General features: G+C 36.6%; 1 long non-coding RNA gene across 1 annotated transcript in view; it reads left to right on the top strand.

Annotated features, from left to right (window-relative positions):
• The first annotated feature begins 849 nt into the window (after positions 1-849).
• The window catches only part of LOC309629850, a 56,658-nt gene continuing 32,747 nt past the window's right edge, over positions 850-24,760 (top strand). Inside the window, exon 1 of the long non-coding RNA XR_014245270.1 lies at positions 850-24,091. This is a non-coding gene — a long non-coding RNA (uncharacterized lncRNA). The remainder of the gene's footprint in view (positions 24,092-24,760) is intronic.

Below are 24,760 nucleotides of genomic sequence, written 5' to 3'. Positions count from 1 at the left end.
GTTGCATATAAATCAAATGTTCTTATATTTGTATATAAAACTGGCATTGCATAATATAAACAGTGAAATTCATACTAGTAACTTAAAATTTTAATTTTCTTTACTTAGAACAACATTAAGCAGCAAATAAAAAAAGAAAATGCTTTCTATTTTAGTACCCTCAATGGCACTTTTTTCCTGCTTTTTGAACAAGGAGCCTTATATTTTCACTTTGCATTGAGGTCTGCAAATTATGTAGCCAGCCCTGTCTTTAAGTACTGAGAAGCTGTCAAGTTTATGGTAGTGGATACGTGTTTTCAAAATTCTGATTTTAACTTGAAAGCTCAGTTTTTATCATTGGCCACAAATACTGTCAGTTGTTTGCCTTGAAGTGACAGGCTCACTTCATTCTTTTTTGAGAAAACGTCTGCTGAACACTCAAGTCTGAATAACCATCGTTTCTTTCAAGCAAAAACAGTATTTCATTTTGAAAAAAAGGGGAGAGTTCAGCGCTCAACAAATGCACAATGAGACAGCCATCACCTTTTGTATACAGCAGAAGTGCTTTGTGCATATATTGTCCCACACAGTATTAAAAAGACTGGTACTCAAAAACTGAGATTGAGGGGACTTCCTTGGTGGTGCACTGGTTAACACCACACGCTCCCAATGCAGAGGGCCCGTGTTCAATCCCTGGTCCGGGAACTAGATCCCACACGCATGCCACAACTAAGAGTTCGCATGCCACAACTAAGGAGCCCATGTGCCGCAACTAAGGAGCCGGCCAGCCCCAACTAAGGAGTCCACCTGCCACAACTAAGACCCGATTCAACCAAATTAATTAATTAATTAATTATTTTTTTTAAAATTGAGATTGAATAAAATTAATAATTTTTACTGCTCCATCCAAGGCTTTTTTTCCCCTTTCCTGTACATGTATGACAATCAAGAAATGTCTACCAGTATGGTTTATTGCTACTACTGTGATTCCTGTTAAGACTATAGCAGTTTGTCCTGCCATGGCATTTGCATCAGCTGTATAAATGTCAACACAGTAAAAAAAAAAAAAAGAAAAGTAAATAATTTCATAGTATTATTATAACAATTTTGATTACATGGACCTCTAGAAAGAGGGTCTCTGGTGCCTCCAGAGGTCCACAGACCACACTGAGAATAACTACACTAGCTGATTGGTTTGTGAGGTGGAAAAAATATCATACATTCTTTGAAATGTAATTTGTATTTAAAACAAATAAAGAAATTAACCTTTACTAAATAGTTAATATACAAATGGACACCAGAACCCTCATTTCTGCATGTCAAATGATTATCTATCACACATAATAGGTAAAATATACTAAGGGAAGAACAAGATTTCCTCAGTCCAAAGAGGTTGACAGTGGTGACCTTACTCGTTTGTTCTTTTATATTTTTATTTATGATGTCAAGTGGATTTGCCTATTCTATAATGCTTTTGAGCTTGGCTAATCCCCACAAAAATGGTCAAAGACCTTTAAATATTTCTGCCAAGAAACAAGAGGCTAAAACTAATAAAGAAAACACAAGTAACCCAAACTTAAATGGTAGAGCTGGCACTTGTACTCCTGAAGTGAGCTCATCATTTGTCAAGCTATTAGGTTAAAATCAGTGATGAACTAATCAAATATGATAAGAAGTCAGTCAAAAATGTTCAAAAGTATCAAAAAGACTATTTGATAATGAAGGATGATGAATCTAACCCTAAAATGTATATACTCTATTTGAAACGTTAAAGAGAGATATATATAAAACACCTATATACAGCATATTCATGAGTGTTCTTAATTATTAAAAAGTAGATAAATTAAATAAAATTATGTAAATACAAATAAAAAGACTATCAATGATGATAGTTCATTAGGAGTTCATAGAGAAGAAAGAAAAGTACTCCAAGCAAATAATAACCAAAAGAAAACAAAAAGCTGGTATAATAATACCAATGTTAGACAAAATAGAATTTAAGAAAAATTGTTAATAGAAATAAAGAGGAACATAAAATCATGATAACAGAATAACCCATAAAGAAGATATAATAATCACAAATGTGTATCACTGAAACTATGGTCTTGTAATGTATGAAGGAAAATTAACACAATGGAGAAAGTGACAAATCCACAAAATGCAAATTTTTTACATCCCTCTTTCTGAAACTGACAGATAAAACAAGTTAAAAATAATTAAGGACATCGGAAAAGTGATCAACACTATTAATAAGCAAGTGTTAATAAATTTGGTAATACCTAATAAAATTAGATGTACAGTTGACCCTTGAACAACATGCAGGTTGGGGTGCTGACCCTCTGAGCAGCTGAAAGTATGCCTATAAATTAGAGTCAGCCCTCTGCACCTGTGATTCCTCCACCCTCTCAGATTCAACACCATGTAGGACTGTAGTATTTCCTATTGAAAAAAATCTGATTATAAGTGGACCCACAGCGTTGAAACCCATGTTGCCCAAGGATCAAGCGTATTCACAGTTTTCTACCCAGCACTACCAAATAGGTATTCATTCGACTATTATAATAAAGAAAAAATTGAAACAACCTAAAAGTTCACCGAAAAGAAACAAGATAAAAAACATACATCCACTAGTAAAAATAAACTTATACTGTTTCAATATTTTTAAGTGAAGAAAAAATGAAGACAGAACAATGCATATAGTTTAACATGTGTATGTAAAAAAATCACATACACACATATCAACAAAATATGTTTGAAAAATGGATTTATAAAACATGTGCTAACCAAACTATTGAGAATAATTACCCTTGAGAAAGGGCAAGGAAAAGATTTACATTTTATTGACATGCATAAGCATTGTTTGAGATTTTTTATGATAAGAAAGTATTTAAATATAATGTATGTAACAGAGATAGAGAAGAAGAGAATGTAGCCGTCCCTGGGTAATGGCAGGATGTTGCAGCAGAAAAAATAGAAAGGTCTGTATTGGCAAGAGTGTGGAGAAAGAGGTGTTTTCATAAATTGTGGAAGTGTAAATTGATATAAGAGAAGGAAACTTGTTAGTACCGATGATCCCTGACATCATCCAAATGTTTTCTGGTTAATGGTTGCACATCAAGCTGTGTTAAATCAAACTCATTTGCTATAGACACAAAAATCAATTTATAAAAGATTAAAATTGATGCCAGTAAAACAAAGGATTTGTACAATTAGTAAATACATATAAGTTATAGCATAAATGCATTTTGAAGGAGTAGGGTGGGGAAGGGTTCTTTTGAGAAATGGAATGCCTCCGACTTCATGCTACACAAATCCAGTGAAATTTGGAATGATTATTTTCCCAGTAAAGACTCCTTTAGCAGGAATTACTCATTGCTCTGAAGATGCCCAAATAATTTCTAAAAAATAGGGTTTTAGTCTTAGTTGATTGGCTGTACATGAATAACTTTGAAAGAGTTTGAGTGATTAACATAGGAAGAGACAATTTTTTTTAAATTAATTAATTAATTTATTTATTTATTGGCTGCGTTGGGTCTTCATTGCTGCCCGCGAGCTCTCTCTAGTTGCGGCAAGCGGGGGCTACTCTTCGATGCGGTGCATGGGCTTATCATTGCAGTGGCTTCTCTTGTTGCGGAGCACAGGCTCTAGGTGTGCAGGCTTCAGTAGTTGCAGCACGCGGGCTCAGTAGTTGTGGCTCATGGGCTCTAGAGTGCAGGGTCAGTAGTTGTGGCGCACAGGTTTAGTTGCTCCGCGGCATGCGGGATCTTCCCGGACCAGGGCTCTAACCCATGTCCCCTGCATTGGCAGGTGGATTCTTAACCACTGAACCACCAGGGAAGTCCCAGAGACAATTATCAATGGCAGCATCTTCAACCAACGTTTACTAGGCAAAGGGGATATGTCTCTAGGAAGAGTGGCAAAGGATGGTTGGTATTAGATTCAAAATATTCTTGTGAAGAAAACCATTTTCCCCTGTAAAATACATGAAAAAATCTTTAGGAAACGTGCCACAAACAGTGATCCAGAGAAGAAAATAAATTGTAGTATCACTAACAATATTTACCGGGCCTCAAGGGGCTTCCCTGGTGGTACAGTGGTTAAGAATCCACCTGCCAATGCAGGGCACACCGGATCGAACCCTGGTCCAGGAAGATCCCACGTGCTGCAGAGCAACTAAGCCCCATGTGCCACAACTACTGAGCCTGTGCTCTAGAGCCCACAAGCCACAACTACTGAAGCCCACGTGCCTAGAGTCTGTGCTCTGCAACAAGAGAAACCACCGCAACAAGAGAAACCACCACAACAAGAGAAGCCACTGCAATGAGAAGCCCGTGCACTGCAATGCAGAGTAGACCCTACTCGCCGCAACTAGAGAAAGTCCACGTGCAGCAATGAAGACCCAGAGCAGCAAAAAAAAAAAAAAAAAAAAAATTTACCTGGTTTCAATTCATCATTGTCTCATTTAAAATGTAATAACCAGGCATCAAAGAACTAGTTAATTAGTCAGTCATTATTACATCAAAATAACTGTTTACTATTGCTTGAATCTGTATTTGAGGACTATTAGAGAATAATCTTAAAGAAAGAAAACGTCAAAGGTATTTTGAGAAAAGGATTGAGAGCATGAGAAAATAAAATAATTATTTGCCTCTACACACAGAGCAGGAAAAAAAAAAAAAAAGATTAATGAAACCAAGTCCAGAAAAAAAATAAAGAAAGAAAATAAGTTCTAGTACACCCGCATAAGCCAAATGCATTCAAACAGCCAAAATTTCAAAGGACATTCATAGACTAATTATCAGCATTGGGAAAGACAATGAAATGTAATGACAACTAGCATGTGAAAAAAAAAAACTTATTTTCTAAATAAGTTTTAATCCCAATATATGAGTTTAGGAAACAAAACTTGTGAGCTTTTAAAATAAAGATATGGAAAAGAAAATCTTAAATGATAGTTGGTAAAATATGTATTTTATATTATCAACAGGAGATGCTACATTAAAACTTGATTTCAAGGAAACAAACAGATACTGACTTCATGCACAGATGTTTTGGAAAAATCGATAGGTCACAAACTGTTATTTGCCTAAATTGGCCCTTTCTTTGAATTGAAAACCAACTAGTGTAAGCCTGCCAGAAAGGAGGACTCTTAATAAATGAATAAATAAGTAAATGGAAGAATGCGAGAATGGATGGATGCATGGATGGATATATGAAGGTGAATACATCTTCAAGTTCAATTAGAAATTAAATTAAATCTATAATTAAATTAGAAATTAAATATAGAATAAGAATAACAACAAAACTGTTTCTCTCATAATAATCCCTAAATAAGAACCAAAATATAATTTGGAATACACAGATGGTACAGGGCATTATTGAAGAATACAAATAAATAAGGCAAAGAAAAGAACTGATTTAAATATAAGGGGAAAGTAATAGTTAGGCACTACACAAAATAAAGGAAACCAAGTTCTGTATTTAACCCAGATCTATTTTTTTCTATTTAAATTCCAAACTAACTGAGAGTTAGGGCTTCTGATGCAGTAATTGATGAACACAGATCAAAAGGATTTATAAGTAATGGGATTGTTCTGACAGCCCAAGATGACAGCTGAATATGACAGAAATGCCAAAGGAAAAAGCTCAAATTTCTTGCATCTCTAAACACTGAAATGGCTGACTGTTTCCTTCTCAGCCTGAGCATGTTTAGATGTCTGAGAATTTATTTCACAGATATAAATACAATCCTTTTTTCTCAGTTGGCATTAAGCAAGGGAGATCTCATATAGGGCCAATTCTAATTTTCTTAATCTCAAGGCAATGAGTCTTAATTATTCCCTGTAAATTAATTATTTTATAAAAAAAAATAGCATGCAGTAGTGTGTGCCACAGGGACCGGCTGCTGGGAAGAGTTAATGGGCAGCTGGCCTATTACCAGTGAAGGAAGAAAGCCTTTGGCCTGAGTTCTTAGACTTTATCCAGCTCACTTGTTAGATCCTATTAAAAAAAAAAAAAAAAATCAGAGAAGCATGGAAGTTATGTAGCATATGCAGAGGAAATATTTATGATACAATGTTGTTTTTAAAATTCCAGAGGAAAAAATAGCATATACACTATGATGACAGGCATGCAAGGACATAAGTGTGAAAAAAGACTGGAAGAAAATACAGAAAACTGTTAACAAATTGATTGGATTAGTGGGATTATGTACCTTTTTTTTCTTTTCAGTACTTACCAAACTTTTTTGATGGTGTAATATAATTATTAAATTTTTTAAATTACATGCAAAAGACATTTTAGATCAGATTTTTTAGATTGAAGGAGACTATTTATTGTTCATTAAAAAAATACCAGTGTGCAACTTGAATTCTCTCCAAAGGGCTCATATTTAAAGACAGACAAAACTAACAAGGACTTGTTTCCAATCACCTAATGATGGAATCTTGACTTGTTACCTGTTATTCACATTGCTTAAAATAAAAATTAGTCAGTGGAGTTATAGTTGTTTTGTTTTAGTTTTTTATTTTCTCTTACTGTGAAGCTAGAGATGCTAGAAAAACTGGTAGACATTATAATTTTTTACCCATATGGAGGTATTAGTGAGAATAAAAGTCATAAAATAATGGCAAGCAAAATGCTAAGCCTTGCAGTGCCACTAGAGAATAAAATAGTAGCAAAGCTTCGTTCACAGACTCTCCACCTATAAATTTCCTTAGATGGAAACAGATCTGAGTACCAGGGCAACTATGTCCATCACCGACAGATGTCTATGCAGTTGTACCTAATAATTTTCACCTCTCTGTTTATTTACCTAATGGCCTGTATGCCTGCCGTATTTGTGTTTATTTTGGGTGGTATGTTACAAACATCATTAACATTTTTATAAGGTACAGTAACTACTATGTATAAAATAAATAAGCTACAAAGATATATTGTGCAGCACAGGAAATATAGCCAATATTTTATAATAACTATAAAATAATATAATCTATGAAAATTTTGAATCGCTATGCTGTACACCTGAAACTATTATAATATTGTAAGTCAACTATACCTCAATTTTAAAAAGGCAGTAAAATATTGTTAAGTTGTAGGAGGAGGTACTAACAGTGTTATTATGATTTAGTAAATGGATTCCTGAATAGTCTTTCAGATAACTATCTATTAATAATAGAAGGACCCAATTATATAGCACAGTTACTCAGTGCAAAAAGAGGTAGAGAAAGGTAAGCTATTGGTCTGGGAAAAACAGGAGATATGAGAGATAGAAAATGAAGCTAGGAGGAAGTTAAATTCACACATGTAGGGTAATGACAGAGGAAGACAGTAAAATCATGGGGAGACCTATCTGAAAGTGCACCGAGCTTTGTCATTAACTCCACGCATTCGTACTTACAGGAGGACTGGTGATACGACCTGAAATGAGGAGGAGGAGAAATGGAGCATTTTAAAGACAAAACTGAGAAGTTTGGTTATAGGCACACTGAATTTTTCAGTTTTGAAGAAACCTCCAGGGAAGCTTTCTTGTAGGATGTTTGAACTAAAGGGCTGGAGCTTGATGGAGAGATTTGGCAAACGATTAGGACTTAGGAGGAATTGATTTATATATAGATGAAGATTTAAAACAGAAGTAGAGGATAGTCGCTTCCACAAAATAAAGTTTTAGAACAGAGGACCAAGAAATGAATTTGGGAGCTTCTGATGGTCGATGGACTGGAGAAAGAAGAGAGATAGTGGAAAAGCAGAAGAAAAAGTGAGGAGAATGGCAAAGGGAAGTGTGGGAAGGACTGCATTTGTCAACAGAAAAATATCACTGAGCTGTCAAGGAATAAGAGGACTGAGGAGAAGCGTTTACATCTGAATAATAGGGCATCATAATGCCATTGAAAAAACTGGGTCTAATTCAATGACAGAGGCAGAAGCAGAGGGAGAGGGGATCAGAAGCTGGATCCTAGCAGTTTGGCTGCTGAGAAAACAATATAAGGCAGGTCAATGACGACAAAGCACTGCAGAGGTAGTAAAGAGTCTTTGTTTTTACTTGGATGGAAAACTGGGTTTTTAATATATAAACAATGAGATCAGGAAACAACAAAGGAAGATTGGTAGTTATAAAGAGAGGAAGAAAAGTATGAATGGAATGTCCATCAGAGAAAGAGACAGATGGGGTCTGTAGAAAGAGCACGAACAATATGGTTAGCTTCAGAGGGGAAGGGGCATAGAACACAGAAATGACAAAACATACGGGGGCTTAGAAAAAACTATGCTTTGTTTTAAAAAGCCAAGAGCAGTTATCCGATGTAAATGATGATGAAGATAGAAAAAAACAGGTACATATAATATGAAGATAGATGAAACAGAGTGCCTACCAAAGGGACACATAAAAAAATCTGTTGAGAAGCACTAATGAAGTTTGACCAACACTGACTCTTCAAAGACTGAATTTATGTGTTGTTTCATCCAGAAAGAGAAGGAAAAGCAAGTTGGGAGTCAGGCATGTACAAAGTCCTTGAGTGTGCCAAGGCCTGTGTTTAGGGTAAGGTAAGGAATTCGGTGTGGCTGGAGCATAAGGTGTGTGTCAGAAAATGACGAATTCAGGAAAGAAAGCAAATGACACCTTCCTTAAAAAGGATTTTAGGTTAATGGCAGGAATCACTTTTGTTTCTCACCCTAGTAATAGCTTCTGTGAGAGTTAAATTACCTTATATGCCCCAAGACACAGTCCCATATTCCTCTCCAGGCAACCCCTCCCCCTCCACTGCCCCTACTTGATGTGTGTATTGACAATAATTAAATAGAACTGAATCTTGACACAGCTGGCTGGGTGCCAAAGCACTTTCTATTATGCAAACCTCTCCCTGCCAGTGTTTATTCATCCAACATAAATTGAAGAGCTAGTTAAGCACTTATATAATAAGTAGGAGGAGTAAGCCAATGTAATTCTGAATCTCTTTTTTAAAATATTTTCTAAACTAAGGGATAGCCTTATTATAATTGTTTGGAGAAGTGTTCTCCAACTTACACCTTTCTTTTAAATATATAATAAAGTATCAAAGGGTCTTCTCTTGCAGACAAAATCTATGCTTCTAGCTATAAGATATTAAAGGTGAAGTTATTTTATTTCCTGTGAATACATTTGAAATTACTGATAGTTGCTGGAAATTTTTTTTTACCAAGTCTCTTGCCAATTCATTTATATATTAATTCAACGACATTTTACCAGGAACCATGCTATGTACCTGACATAATAGGCAGTGAAAACAGAAACAATCCCTAGTCTCACTGAGCTTAAAATCAAATAACACACAAATAAACACATAAACATTGAAGTAAGTTTTTTGTAGGAAAGAAAAATATGATTTTATAAGAGTGTAACACATACACAAAAAAATTAATCTGGATTGGAGATTGGTGAAAGCCTTCCTGTAAAAGATGATACTTAAGTTAAAATCTAAACACTGAGTAAGCATTAAGTAGAAGGAGAAATAATAAGACTCTTTCAAACAAAGACTACTGGGAGTTTGCTAAGACAGTAGATTTCAGGCGCTCTCACCACACACAAAAACAGATAACTATGTGAGGAAATGATATATTAATTAGCATTACTGTTGTAATCATTTCATGATATATATGTATATCAAACCATCATGTTGTACACCATATATGGAAATTTTCTTTTAAAAGAGAATAAGTGAGGAACCTGAGGACACGGGGACGGGGGAAGGGGAAGCTGGGGCAAAGTGAGAGTAACATTGACATATATACACTACCAAATGTAAAATATTTAGCTAGTGGGAAGCAGAAGCATAGCACAGGGAGATCAGCTCGGTGCTTTGTGACCACCTAGAAGGGTGGGATAGGGAGGGTGGGAGGGAGACGCAAGAGCGAGGGGATATGGGGATATACATATACATATGGCTGATTCACTCTGTTATACAACAGAAACTAACACTGTATTGTGAAGCAATTATACTCCAATAAAGATGTATTTTAAAAAATTAAAAAATAAAAAATAAAAAAGAATAAGTGGGAGGATGCTGTGGCAAAAGGAAACCTACAGAGTCACCTCTACATGCGTATCCTCATCATATGCCCACATAATTGGGGTGCAGAAGGATGTGGTAGAACCCCCTATGGTCTTCTAAGAAGTGTTATGAATCAGAGATAATAGGATAAATTGGCTTCACCTTGAGAGAGGAGTCAGATTACTTCCTGCCAGTAAATCAAGGAAGAGTTATCTTTCTTTAAGGAATTCCATAGGGATACTCTACCAACTCTGTTCCCTTGAAGTCTTAATTCTTAACAAAGGAATGAATCGAGCAAAAGTCTCCTGCCAGGACACAGAGAGCAGGAATATTTCTTTGGTGGTTTCCAAAAAGGAAAATGTTAGTAGGGGACCGCATCAAATGATTGGTTTGAAACGTTTTTTTTAAATACCTTGTCCTAGACTAAATAAGAATGAGGCAGTGTAAGGCAGTAAAAACACCTAACTTTCTCAGGTTTATGAATGAGGGCTCAGAGCAAGAGAAGTAATGAACAGTCCAAAGAGGTAGTCTGGGCCTTTTTATGCCAGGAGGACTCTGGCACAAGGAAATATATTATCCTTTCCTTCAGAGAGCGACAGAGAATGATATTTTCCAACTGCCTATTGAATTTATTTCATTTTCTTAATGTAGTGTCTCTCAGTATATGGTTTCACATTTGTTTATGCTCAAGTAGCCAACTGTGCATTTCTACAAAAAGGAATCCGAGCTCTGAAAAAGCAGCAACATTTTTCACCAAAATGTAAATTCCTGAACAGATCACTCTTCCCTGAAATATAAAATGTGAATAACAATTTTTCTTTTAACATTTTGTAAAAGCCTTGTAATAGTTATCTCTCAAGCAGCTGAACAAAACTGGGTTCTGTTTACAGATCAAATCACTTTAATAAGCCGAGCAGAGAAGCAGAAATGTCAGTAATCGCTATCCTTTCATTTCCAGTCCTGTTTTGATGGGTTAAAAAAAAATAGTAAATCAAACTAGTCTCCAAAATCTCATTAAATAAAATCAGTCAAATGTGGTAGCCAAAATGGTATTATGAAATCCATGTTTTCATTTCTATTAAAGTTTACATAAAGCTATTCAGAATCCAGACTTACTGCTGTCTAAATTCTAAGTCATCCAAATGCTGTTGTGCATTGAGTGTGCTTGTACACAAATGGACAGTCTAAAAGAGCCATATTACCTGTGACAACTGGTCCTGTGAATTCTTAAATGAATGCAAATAAGAATTTATATTGATGTATCTGTGGCCCCAAACCCCTACTGTGTGGGTATCCTATGGATTTGTAGCAATCAATTCACCAAGTAGACCAAAGTAAAGCATTACATTATTTCTCAGTTTTCTTCTTCTTGCTTACACTTTTTTTCTGCTATTATTTGATAGTGAGAGTTTTTCCTTCATTAATAGCTCACATTTAATTCTAATGCTCCTTGTAGTAAAGATTCTTTTGCTGCAAGGCTGTTAAAAGGAGTGGAGCGCACATCAGGCAATGCTTGCTGCATTCCCTGTGAGCATCAAACAACTGTCATTCTGCTAAATGAGTTGTCATTAGCAGGCAGAGCCTTCTGGAGTCACGCAGAAAGAAATCTAACTGAAGTAATGACTATTGCAGGAGCCCTGATAGAGTTTAGAGGCTTAGGGGTCCCCTTCCCCCATTCCCCTATCCAGTGCATGAAGCAGTCTTTCTAGAGTGGGGATATTTGGCTTGGGACTGGTGACCTAAAATTACCTCTGAAATCTGGCACAGTATGTCAACTCTAGCATGAATATTCTCTCCTCTCAGCCAGCATAATTGGCAGGCATCTCATACACTGCCAAGCATGTACCAGAGTTGGGAATGATGAATACGTTAGGGTGACTTGCAAATATAAATTAGTAATGGTTTCCTTTATTCAGTTTAGAATTTCTGTGGGAAATTATGGCCTCAGCTTCCTTGGTCTTCCTTGATAGTTTTATTATGGGGATTTCAATACTTTTCCCCAATTCAGACCTTATCATACTAATGAATGTTCAACCCCCAGACACCTGTCACTGTCTCTCTGTCTTTCTTTCATATAAATAATACATCTTCATGTGCCCATATTCCATCTTCTCATGCCAAAATTTGTATTTTTGTGATTTATTGCTTTTCTATTGAACTCCTAAATTTGGACAAAATGAAAAGATAGTCATATTTGTGAAGTGACTGAACTTTTCTAGAGACAAGAGGTTATTACTCATTGATTTAAAAAACATGAATTAGACCCCTCTGAGAGTAGTTGTTCCCCACTTGAAATCCCTCACTTGAAATCCCTTAGGGGCTCACAAAGCTATTAATGGAAATCTTCAAGTTACTTTAAATATTTCAAAAGTTAAAATAGTAATCATGTATTTGCCCATAATGAGACTGCATGGGCTAACTAAAATGTCAAGTTTCTCTGCTTTGGCTGGAGTTATATCATTCCTTCGGCATTCCCAAAGTGATCTCAGCAATTTCATGATTCCTCCCCATGGATACGTTACAGTTATAATATCTACTGTTATGCTATATATTATAACTAAAGATATATCTTTACATATTCTTAATAATTTTTGAATTCTTGATTATAGCTATCTGCATAAATTTTCACACATCCCCCAATAAACTCTAAATTTCATTACGTAGCATAGTCAGAATAAGAACATTAACCTTGAATATAGATAAATTTGTGAAAAAACAAAGTTTGTAATCCCTCTACAAGAGTCATCAACTGGTTAATGAAGAGCAGAGAGCAGCAGCGCGGCCTGGAAATGAGGAGCTGGGCTGTCACCCAGGCTCCCCTTCCAGCCCCTTCATCAATTTCTCAACATTCATCAACTTCAGAATATTCAATGCAAATATAAATCTGGGCAAAATGTCTCTACATCATGTACCTTTATGAATGTTTATCTCAGACTGGTGATAAGTTCTTACTGGCCTTCACTCTTTTTAAAAGAGAAGTAAGGAAGTGAATTATATTAAATAAATGTAACTTGTTGAACAAAATCTTTCAGAGTATAAAATCCATTAACGAGGGATTAAGAATAATAAAAGTAGTCTTGGAAGGGGGAAAGTGTGAGATTCAGCATTCTAATCTATTCCTTAATGATCATTTTTATTTTTTATTTTAATTGAGATATAATTGACATGTAACATTGTGTTAGTTTTAGGTGTACAACATGATTTCATATATGTATATAATGCAAAATGATTACCACAGCGACTTTAGTTAACATTAATCAGCTCACATAGTTACAACTAGTTTTCTTATGATGAGAACATTTAAGATCTACTCTCTTAACAACTTTCAAATATACAGTACAGCGTTGTTAACTATAGTCACCATGCTGTACATTACATCCCCAGGACTTATTTATCTTATAACTGGAAGTTTGTACATTTGGACCACCATGTAATGAATGAAGGTGGTTAATGATCATTTTTATCTTTAATTTTTTTTCTTGATAAGATGGAAAAAATACAGAAAACTACAGAAAGGAATATAACAGCCTATATGTAAACCCTCCCTGGATGAGTAAAATTTATATTTTACTTAATATAAAGCTTAATTTATTTCATAAAAGAAACAAAGCTTTATAGTTAACATTGAAGCCTTCTTTGATCTCTTCTCCAATCCCAAGCTCCACCTTCCCTTCCCAAACTCAACTATTGTCATTAATTTATATCTTCCTAATCCATGTTTAAATGCTTTTATTAAATATATTCATGTTTCCATAAATAGAATATATTATCATTTTGTGTTAATTTAAAAATTTATATAAATGCTATCATATTCTAGATATCACTTGGCACCTTGCTTTCTTTAAACTCAACATTGTATTTTAAATCATTTAGGTTTAGTTTCATTTTACTACTGATTAGTTTTCTATTATATAACTGTATCACAATTTATTTATCTTAATGTCCTTACTGATGGACATTAAGGTTATTTCCTACTTTTGTGGTTACAAACAATACTGCTCTGAAAATAGTTACGTGTGTCTCCTGACACACGTATAGGAGGCAAGATTCTTTAAAAACACAACAAATTGAAAGTTTTCAAATGGTTCTAGGGTAAGGTCTACAAGGTCTGGATGATAAAGAGAGCTCAGTCAAGCAAGCATGGGAGAGGAACAACAGGATCTCTTTTGGTAACAGAACACCTTGTTGATGAGGAGGTTAATAGGTTTTAAATGGTATCTTTACAAAATATATTTAAACAGAGCTAAGAAAATATTACATTTCATTTTTGATTGCAGAATAACACTACTTTACTTGAGATAAAATTCTTCAAAACAGGTAAAGTGATTGCAGACATATTCAGTTACCGACAAGATAGTGTTCTCACCCCTGCATCCTCCCTTCTGGATCTGGTCTGAGCTCTGAATCTTTAACATCAACTCTCCAGCATGGTCCCTCCACTCTAGCCAAACCTCCCCACTTACCACACTCTAAACAAAACTTCTATTTTTCCTCTTCCATGCCTTTGCTCCTGCTGTGCCCGGCCTGGAAAGCCCCTGCTCTGGTTTATGGTATTCTTTCTCTCCTCTCCATTCCTATAATACTTAGTGTGAGCATCTCACTCATACTTAATCACTGGCATCCTTGTTGCAAGTGACATATGTTTTGACATAATGCAAATCAGGTCTTTAAGATCTCAGCCAAGCAATTTTCAGATTCTGCTGCCTTCAAGTTCCAAGTTTTGTATAACAATGATACATTTATCCTAGTCTTTTTTCTCAGAGGTGGAACTTTTCTTTCAAGGTTTAGTGAGTCATAACAATAGTACCCATGTTAATGAGACTATTATAATAAAAATAACCAGCACTTGTGAACAGTTTACTATGGATCTGGGTCTGTGCTAAACATCTGATCTGTACTATCTCATTAATCCTTAAATGGCTCTGAAGAAATGAAAGGCACAGAGAGATTAGGTGAGTTGTTTTAGGTCACACAGCTGGTAGGCTTCAAACACAGTTGAGTCAGGCTTCAAACCCAGGTCTGTCTCATTCCACAGCCTGATAACATTAAATTGCCTTTCATGTTAATAACTAGAGAAATATGTTCGTTTTCTCTACAGGAAGCTAATAAAAACCACGATATCCATGGAAGTAGGGAAGAGTATAAAGAGTGTTGAATCTGGACCCACTTCACCTTGAGTTCAAGCTCTACCTCTATTTTTTACTAGCAGCAAGGAAAGTTATTACTTACAGTCCTAATTTCTTTAAGACAGAATGTCCCCTGAGATCCTTGTCTGTTGATACACAAATGATACTCAGTCTTTGTAGATTTTCTTATTCTGTACTGTCATAGCATTTGGCGTATGTCTCTGCTTCAGCAGCTACATTGTTATTCTTTTATGTATTTTTTCATAATATCCATTTATCAGCACTTACTTGATATGCCATGCCCTATTCCAGATTCAGGAACACAGGCGTAAAATTCACACAATAGCCCTGCTCTCATAGAACTTAGATTCCAACAGAGAGAGAGAGAGACAGAGATAATAAAATATAAATAGATAAAATAAATACCTTTATAAAAATATAAAGCTAGATAAATTCTATACAAAGAGCTAAAATTGGGTGATAGAGAGCAACTGGGTATATTTTAGACTGGGGAATAAAGAAAGACTTCTGTGAGAGACTGAAATGTAAGCTACTAAATGAATCACAAGAAGGACTCCAGCCTTGCAAATATTGGGAGAAAGGAAGCCTCAAGCAGAGGAAAAAGCTAGTACAAAGAACCCAGGTTCCTTCCCTACTAGACCATGAGTTCCACCCAGAACCGCTTTTATGTGTTTCTGATTGTTTCCCTATGGTGTATTTTAACATGTTACTCTATTCCTTCTGTATTAATGAGCCATTGCTGCAATAATGCTGTGTACAATAAATCATATAATTTCTCTGCTTAAAATCTTTCAGTGACATCTTACTGGATACAGAATAATATCCAAAACTCTAAAGTGAAAGCTTCACGAAGATAAGAATCACATTCGTCCGGTTTGCCATGTCTCCAGTATCTGACATGAAATGGATGCTTGTACTCATAGCATAACAATAAATGAACATGTGAAAGAACCTGGGCTCTGTATCCCAGTCCTTCAGTTCCCCTGAAGGGATTACAACTCACTTTCCGCTTTATGTTTTAAGCCACTCTCTTACCCTTTGCCGTTTAACATATACATTTTTTCTACCTGAAAAACAAAACTAACTGACAGTAAAAACAACAAAAACCTTTCCTTTTCCTTTCGCTGCTACATTCTTCATTCTTAAGTAACACAAATTCACTTGTCATTCACACTTGGAATGTTGCTTCTACACACATTTGTAAGTTGCTCCTAACATACATAACCACCTAAGTCAATGGACATATTTTTTCTTCACCTTATTAGACTACTGCACTTCCTCTGGTGCTGTCAATCTCATGTTCCTGTAAATATTTCACACAGCATTGCTTCTGATCAAGAAACTCACTTCACAGCAAAAGAAGTGCAGCAATGGGCTCATGCTCATGGAATTCACTGGTCTTACTATGATCACCACCCTGAAGCAGCTGGTTTAAGAGAATGGTGAAATGGACTTTTGAAGACTCAGTTACAGTGTCATCTAGGTGGCAATTCCTTGCAAGGCTGGGGCAAAGTTCTCCAGAAGGCTGTATATGTTTTGAATCAGCATCCAATATAGGGTGTTATTTTTCCAATAGCCAGGATTCAGGGGTTCAGAAATCAAGGAGTGGAAATGGGAGTAGCACCATTCACTACTACCCCTAGTAACCCACCATCAAAATTTTTGCTTCCTGTTTCTGTGACTTTATGTTCTGCTGGCCTAGAGATCTTAGTTCCAGGGGAAGGAATGCTTCCACCAGGAGACACAGCAATGATCCATTGAACTGTAAGTTAAGACTGCCACCTGGCCACTCTGGGTTCCTCATGCCTCTGAATCAACGGGCAAATAAAGGAGTTATGGTGTTGGCTGGGGTGATTAATCCTGATTACTAAAAAGAAATTGGACTGCTACTCCATAATGGAGATAGGGAAGAGTGTGTCTGGAATATAAGAGATCCCTTAAGACATCTCCTAGTATTAACATGCCTTATAATTAAAGTCAATGGAAACTACAACAACCCAATCCAGGCAGGACTACAAATGGCACAGACCCTTCAGGATTGAAGATTAGAATCACCCTGCCTGGTAAAGAATAATCAGTCGAGGTGTTTGCTGAAGACAAAGGGAATACAGAATGGGTAGTAGAAGAAGATAGTTATTAATACCAGCTAAGGCTATGTGACCAGTTACAGAAATGAGAACTATAATTGTCATGAGTATTTCCTCCTTATTTTGTTATACATATGCTTGTGTGTATATATATATGTATATTAAGCAGCCTTTGTTTTCTTTCTTCTCTTATTCCCTTATGTAACATAAAACATATTGACTTTATATCAGTATTTAAATATTGTTAATTTTACATCATAGTATTTAAGTTATGATATATCAGGAGAAGAGTAAACATCATTCAAGGACTTTACTTCTTCTTCTGGCAAAGGGATTAGTGCATTTTCAGGTATATGAAGAATAGTTGTATCATGTAGGAGGAATTATGACCTTGTTATTGTCTTTATTTGGAGATTAATACAGTTTAAGGAGATGCATATGGGTGCAAAGTTGACAAAGGGTAGACTCATGATGGTTAACTTTACAAGTCAACTTGATTGGGCTAAGGTATAGCTGGTAAAACACTATCTGGGGATGTGTCTGTAAGGGTGTTTCCAGAAGAGATTAGTGTTTGAATCAGTAGACTGAGTACAGAAAATCACCCTCATCAATGTGGGCTGTATCATCCAATCCATTGAGGGCCTAAATAGAGCAAAAAGATGGAGGAAGGGTAATTTGGGTTTTTTTGCGTGAGCTGGGACATCCTTCTCTTCCTGCCCTTCATATAAGTATTCCTTGTTTTCAGGACTTTGGACTCAAAACAGTTTTTGAAAGATCAGCCCCCAGATTCTCAGGCCTTTGGAATCAGACTTATATCATCAGCTCCTCTCGTTCTCAGGTCTTTGAACTCAGACTGAATGACAACACCAGCTTTCCTGGTTCTTCAGCTTGCAGAGGGCAGACTGTGGAAGTTCTTGGCCTCCACAATCGCGTGAGCCAATTCCTATAATAAATCTCTTTTATACACACACACACACGCATCCTATTGTTCTATTTCTCTGGAAAACCCCAACTAACACACTCCCTCTTTCCTAAATTTTTGATTTTCTTTCTATTCTCCAGCCACCCCTTAATCTTCCTCATGGGCTGTTTGCTCCTCACCCTCCCGCCCTAAATGGTTTATCCTCACTTCTTTGTTCTTTTTTCTTTATGCCTAAAACACTTGAAGAAATAAACCCAAACTCATAGCAACACCTAATACCTATATGACTATGATACTCATGTCTTATTGTTACCCTAGATATCGCTTGCCCATCACAGACCTATATAATAATGGCCATTATTTACTGTTTGCTTATCACAACATAGGAACTGAGCTTAAAACTTTACAAATGTTGTTTATTTCTCCAAACTTTTGAAATAGATAAATAATTATTTTCATTTTACATAGGAGGAAACAAGAGCTTTGACAGGTTAAGTGTTTTGCCCAAGACCACCCAAATAATGCCAAATCTGGGCTTTGAATCCAAGTTACCTGACTCCAGAGTCCATGGTTTTAAACACTATATTATATTGCTTCATATTCAAGGGTTATTTAAGTTAGTTACTTTCAAGCATCTTAATTGCAAATTGTGTTGAATATAATTCATCAGGATCCAAACTGAATATCATGTATTCAGAGAAGGTTTTCCTAAAAATATGCTTTCTGCCTAGAAAACCTTATGTCTTACTGTTCCATTTGTTAAAAATTGCTTATCTGTACATTTCTTCATGAGGCTTCTCTTGGAAGAAGAAGAACCTTCAGGATGAAACAAAATATATTAAAGCACAGAATGTATCTGCTTTGATCAATCGTTCAAGGCTAAAATTTCCAGCTTGAATTTTTGTTTTGTTTAGTTTTGTTTTACTTTGCTTTTGGTTAATGCTCTAGTGGGCTCTTTACACCAGGAAATGGTGGATAATCAGTTTATTAATGGCTGGATTTCTTTTCTTTAAGGAAATAGATGGGACAGACATATGGAGAAGAGATGTTTAACCAGGTTATTAGACAAATGGATCAAACATTCAAATGTTTAAAGGCCAACACAAAAAGCTGAAACAGGGAATGGTTAAGGGCATGGGGCTGCAATCAGATGATATGAGTTCTGCACCCACCTTGAAACTTGGCCATGGGAAAGTCATTTAAACAAGGTAGCTCTATATTTCTCATATGTCATATATCTCATATGTAATAATAGTAGTAACTACCTCTTGAGATTCTTGTGAGTGGTAATAAGATCTGCTGTGGGTAGGACAGTGCCTTACATACAGTAAATATTCAACCAGAGTTGGCTGGATTATTATCACCTATGCTTTCTTCATGTCCACCAGCTCCACCACAAGATCACACACCAGACACTCACGGCTGCAGTCCATAGTGTGGCAGTGCATTCTCCCAGGCATGCCAATCTGGTTTAGATCAAGACATTAGTATATGTTTCGAATTCCACCTTAAAAGAGGAAGCAGGCTAGTGAGCCATGACTGCTTAATGACAGGAAAACCACCTGGGATTTCTACACACTTGGCGAGGTGCTGCAACATCTACCAGTTTGTGTGGAACAGAGAAAAATTAGATTTAATTCTACCTTTTGTCAGTCTCATACCTGACTTAAACTGTCTGAATATATATCAATAAATAGTATGAAGATTGAAAGGCAAGCCCAGGGGTATCTAAAGGAATATTTTGTATTTTTACATAGGATGTTTAATGCTTTGAGGAAATTGGATGAGACAGAGCCTACCTAGATGTTTTAGACTGTGTTATAGGTAAACTACATCATGGAAATTAATTAGAAGCTTCAGGGAGATGCTTACCACTTTCAGATTCTAATTTAGTGGGGTGTGGTAGAATGGTAATCCAAATTTACCTACAATAATTATATTTCACGTTTGTATTTACTGTGTATGGTACTTTTTCTGTCCATAATAGCTAATCTGATCCTTATAAAAATACTGTAGGTTAAAGAAGCTATCATTTACCTATCACTATTTTGTATATTCTAAATATTGTTACTTATGGAAGGTTGGTATAAATTTTCTGATTCCATGGTTAGTGTGCCACAAATAGGACTCAACCCAAAGCTGCCTCATTAACTATGACCAGGATACATTTATGCTCTAATAAAGTCCTAATTTATGGATTTATCCATTTACTGTATAATAGTGATAGTGTGAGGTTGTGCAAATCCCAGAGCTGCATATTATGGTGAGTCCACACGTATCTGCCCATCCTGTTTACATTCTCTAGCCCTAGAACACCTTTAGTCATGAGCTTCATTATTAAAACATGGTCTCTCAGAAAGAGGTTGCAAAATGTGAAAGGCGTAAAAGGAGGAAAGAGGTAACTGATGGCTCAAGGAAAAATTGTCTTTCTTCCTTTTCTCCACTTGTGCCATTCTTTCCATTTTCTATATATTTTCCCCACCGAGGCCCTCATGTTACCGAACCAGGTTCGTTTTGTTTTGCCCAACACACAGCAAGAAGCCAAAATGCTGAGACACCAGATTTGTAGCAAAGAGAGGGTTTATTCGAAAGGCAGCCAAGTGAGGAGACAGGAGTACAACTCAGAGTCTCAGGGGTCTTGTGGGATACACAATGAAAAAGCAGAGGGTCTGAGGTGTGGAGAGCATGGGAAAAGGTGATTGGAAAAAGGTGCAGAATCTTCGTTCTACACAGGCGTAACTAAGCTATAGGCCTCAGGCACGTTCAAAAGATCGCTGTGCAGACAGGCATGCCCAGTTGAAGGGTCAGTGGTGCCATCCAGTCTTAACCAGCTCAGCTCCAACAAGACACAGCTGACCCCAAGTTCCCAGGAAACAACTCAGGCAAACAATTTGTTTAGGCTGGGTGCTACTTGGAGGACATGGAAGTCTTTTGTAGCAACAATTAAAGCCACCTTGATTAGTGAAGACAGGTTACAGGTGAAATGGATTTCACTAATGATTACCCACGGTTTCACCCATGATGGCAGCATTATAGCCCCTCTCCTAGACATGACCCTCATTTAGCTAAAATACAAGATGCCCCTGAGTACGCATCACTGAGGTCCACACAGTTCTGTAAAAACAACTGACTAGGGACCATTTGGCAGGATTGTTAAAGGTGTTCTCTGCAACGTGTTTGATATCTCGCCCGCGGAGCCCACAGACAGATCTCTGTGGCCTGTGACATCCTCCCTCGAATACAGCTACAGCTTTGTCCGTCTCCTTAGGTGAGGCGGCACCTCACAAACATCTGTTCCTTCAGTGCTTCTCTGACCTTGATCTGGGTTACAGATCAGTGAACCTATCTTGCATCCCTCAGTGCACCCAAGTTCCAGGGCACCTGCACAAAATCAGGAAGAGAACTCGGTGTTCTTTCACACATTTTGAGCAAAAGTAAAGCACTCAACTTTGTATATAGTAAAAAAAATGCAAATCTTCCCCAAATCTAATAAACGCAAATCTTTCTCAATCTAGTAAACCTATATTTGAGAGAAAAAGTAAGTTCATCCAAATGGATGTTTATTTTAAAATCACTGAATGCATATGTAAAATCACTATTTTCTCACACATACTCTAGAAAATTCTATAATTAATATTATCAACATCATTTGGAGTTCAAGTTTACTAATGTGCTCTTTACTCTTGCACAAAAACTCAAAGCCCCATTCTGACAAGGTTGGAAGTGATTTCTTGTAGAATAGATTAATTATATTTGCATAAGGAAAAAGAAAACATTAGCATGACGTTTTCCCCTCAACTTGAAACTCATTTTTCATATAACTGTATATGACTCTCTCCTTTTAGGGGATCAGTGCAATTCTAAAATATTTCAGCGAACTCACAAAAAAGTGTCATTGGGTTCAATTAAAATGTGTTAAAATTAACACACTATTTTTTTCTTTATCTCACTCTGTGTAATAGGATACTAATGAGTGACCCTGTGGGCTCTGGTCAAGAGGGTACTCTCTTAGATCATTTAATATCTGGAATGAAGGCACAGAGTGGTGGACTAGCTAAAGTTGCTTTAGTTGCCACAATTGTCTTTATCACCTCTTCCCCTCAATAAAGATACAATCTAAGAAGAAAGTTTGCTTTATATTCAAACACAACTTCAATACAACTCCCATAGCCACACCCTTCCTCAGTGCTTTCAACCAGATTATCACTCCTAAACTTCTCCTTATAGAAATTTTGAGACCATGACTTGGTCCTTTATATTACAATTAATTCTTCTTCACTTCCTAGGGAAGGGTTATATCCCACCCTGGAATAGCCCACAATATGCTACGTAGGTAGTTATGAGAGAGTGCAAAGCAGAGATCCAATTCTGAGTTATGGACAAAGGAAAGTTTATACAAAAATTAGACCAAGAAGTTGAGATGGGAAGTGGGGAAGAGGGCAGAGGAGAATTGGGGAAGCCATGGAATATTAATAGGAAGCTTCCCTAATAAAACTCAAGCGCAGATGTACAAGGTCAGGTTCCAGGGGGTAAAATTCACTAAGGAAAAATAAATCATTTGGGGGAAAAAAAAGTTTAAAAATGGCCTCATTACAGTGACTATTTGGGGCAAAAATAAAATCAGAAGAGGAAAAGAGCTAGCAAGTCTTCATACACTACAAAACCTAAATTAGCTTTCAGTTTGGGAGAAAGTGCACTAACAGATGCCAGGTCCAACAGAAATGCCTCTGGCAACAGCAGAAACACTAACAAAGGCAACTTGCAGCTAAGGAACAAATGGCCAGGGCATTAAACAAAGAGACATCCTCTCACAACGGCATGTTCAAAAAGACTGATGTCTTCACGCTGGGACATCACAGGAATTTTCCACGTGAAATGTGACTTCGTGAGATCCATAGAGCTGCCACAAACCAAATCTGTTCTAGGTCCTAGAACTATAAACAAAATAAAAATAAAATAAAATGTTTATAGCACTTGAAGCTACCTAAGCAAAAGTTAAGCTTAAAATTTATTTAACTTGCCCTGGGATGGTTTTCCCCACACACTTCAAGGAAAAGGGGATACGTGCACAAGAATTTTGTTCTGGTAAGAAAACACAACCGATTTGGTAAAATTGTGAAAATGGTCATGAAAAGGATCAAGTGTCTCATTCATTCATTTATGCCCTCAAATATTCAATAAACACCTACTATGTACCTGTTGAGCTCTGTGCTGGACACTGGGAATACAAAAACATATCTGATTTTTTTTTAATGATTCCTCTCAGTATACCCTATGTTCATTGACTCTGACTCAGAATTTGCAGTTGGTTTGGAGCCCCAGGTTCTGATAAACCACAGAGGGAACCAGGAGAGTTCTGAAAATAGCATCATGGGAGGAGCAGTTGCAGGACTAGGAATGGGCAGCTTGGAGATCCTGTAGGCACTTGATCTCTTCAAACATTTAAAGAGCCGACTTGTCAAAGAGAGGGTAGATGTGTGCTCTCAGTCTCCAGAGGACAGAACCACAGGAGTCATAGGGATATTTTGACCTAATAAAAATAAGGAGCAGATGGGAATTCCCTGGCAGTCCAGTGGTTAGGACTCCGCGCTTTCACTGCCAAGAGTTTGGGTTCAATCCCTCATCAGGGAACAGCTAAGATCCTGCAAGCCGGGTGGTGCAGCCAGCAACAAAAACAACAACACTTAAGTGGCATGGACATATATACACTACCAAACGTAAAATAGATAGCTAGTGGGAAGCAGCCGCATAGCACAGGGAGATCAGCTAGGTGGTTTGTGACCACCTAGAGGGGTGGGATAGGGAGGGTGTGAGGGAGGGAGACGCAAGAGGGAAGAGATATGGGAACACACATATATGTATAACTGATTCACTTTGTTATAAAGCAGAAACTAACACACCATTGTAAAGCAATTATACTCCAATAAAGATGTTTTTAAAAAAAAGGGGGGGAGGTGGGTGGCAGGATGGGCTGCCTTAGAAAAGTGTGAGCTTCCTAACTCTGAAAATATTCAAATAGAGGCAGAATACCATCTTATTAGAGATATCCTAAGGGGGCTTTCAGCTCTTGTACAAAGTTAGATTAAATCTATTAATCTGAGATAGCAGAGCTGGTGGTTTTGGAAGAATCAATATTATTGATTCTTTTTATATTGAAAATCATAAGATTAGCCTTTCATAACTTTAAAATTATGCTTTGTTATCTATTTTGGGATTTTTTTACTGATAAGATTATAAAAAGGTAGACACATGTGGAGCAATAAATATGCTCACCTTTAGGGATTAGGGTAGAGTACGTGTCTTTAGTTCCTTAAGCTCCTAGTGGAGCCTAGGTCTTAGAAATTTCTTCAAAAGTTCATTTCTCCTACTGTGCCACAAGTTTCACTCTGAAAAAATAGTAAGGGTATCAATGATGCATCCTCCAAGTGCAGGCCTGAGCCTCCTTACAATTAGGTACCTTGTGGTCACTGGAGGTACACTGCTTTTTAGACAGAAATACTTCATTACCACTGGTTGGTCATGAAATACACGTTTTGAGTACCTTATGGCCAAGTATGCATCATTTGTATGAATGTTACCTATTTTAATTGAATATCTGGT

This window comes from Balaenoptera borealis (assembly GCF_965194805.1).
Source record: "Balaenoptera borealis genome assembly, chromosome: 5".
Taxonomy (NCBI): Eukaryota; Metazoa; Chordata; class Mammalia; order Artiodactyla; family Balaenopteridae; genus Balaenoptera; species Balaenoptera borealis.
This window is presented reverse-complemented; position numbering and strand designations above follow the sequence as displayed.